General features: G+C 41.0%; 1 non-coding gene across 1 annotated transcript; it reads left to right on the forward strand.

Annotated features, from left to right (window-relative positions):
* Positions 1-450: 450 nt before the first annotated feature.
* Positions 451-556, forward strand: LOC132620559 (small nucleolar RNA R71). The gene has a single exon (XR_009575002.1). It is a non-coding gene; the product is annotated as a small nucleolar RNA R71 (small nucleolar RNA).
* The last annotated feature ends 217 nt before the right edge of the window (positions 557-773 follow it).

A 773-nucleotide genomic window follows, 5' to 3' on the forward strand; every position in this document is an offset into this window, starting at 1 on the left:
TGGTAGTTCTGTCTTTGATAACCCCCTTGAGATTTATTCACATAGTTATCATCTTCAATCTGCATAGGAGATCCATCATGAAACGGACCCTCTTGGGTCTAGTACATCCTTGTCGGCATACCTACATCATCCTCACAAACATTCACCTTCTTAATCTGGGTTTCATCAAACTTCTTTGTTAGCAAAGAAATATTTGTTGCAAGCTCAGCCAATGTTTGCTGGGTATCTAGATTCTCCTTTACCATATTCTAGATCATGGCACTACTATAAGGCACAATGTCAGCATTGTTCGAGTGCCATGCTTGATTGTGAGTGGTCAGCCTGTCAAGCATGTTGGTCACTCGTCGGTAAGATTTATTCATGAAACAACCATCAGATGCATTGTTAGCAACTGATTGCGTCACTGGATCCAGCCCTTGGTAGAACTTCTCTATTAATATGTTCTCTGGAAAATCATGATTTGGAATCTTTTGCAAATACTCCTTGAATCTCTCCCAAGCTTCATATAATTGTTCCCCCGATCGCTGCTTAAATTCATTGATCTTGTCACGAATCTCAGCCTTTTTGCTAGAAGGGTACCATTTCTTGAGAAAGACTACTGCCATCTCTGCCTATGTAGTAATAGAATTCCGGGGCAGCTTCTCGAACCATGCTCTTGAATCTCCAGCTAAGGAATATTTGAATAACCTCAGCCGAATAGCATCTTGTCGAACGTCGTTTTGGATGTGATTAGCACACATATCCATAAAATTCTGCAAATGACGTTGAGGGTC

The sequence above is a fragment of the Lycium barbarum genome, chromosome 11, assembly GCF_019175385.1.
Source record: "Lycium barbarum isolate Lr01 chromosome 11, ASM1917538v2, whole genome shotgun sequence".
In the NCBI taxonomy this organism is placed as follows: Eukaryota; Viridiplantae; Streptophyta; class Magnoliopsida; order Solanales; family Solanaceae; genus Lycium; species Lycium barbarum.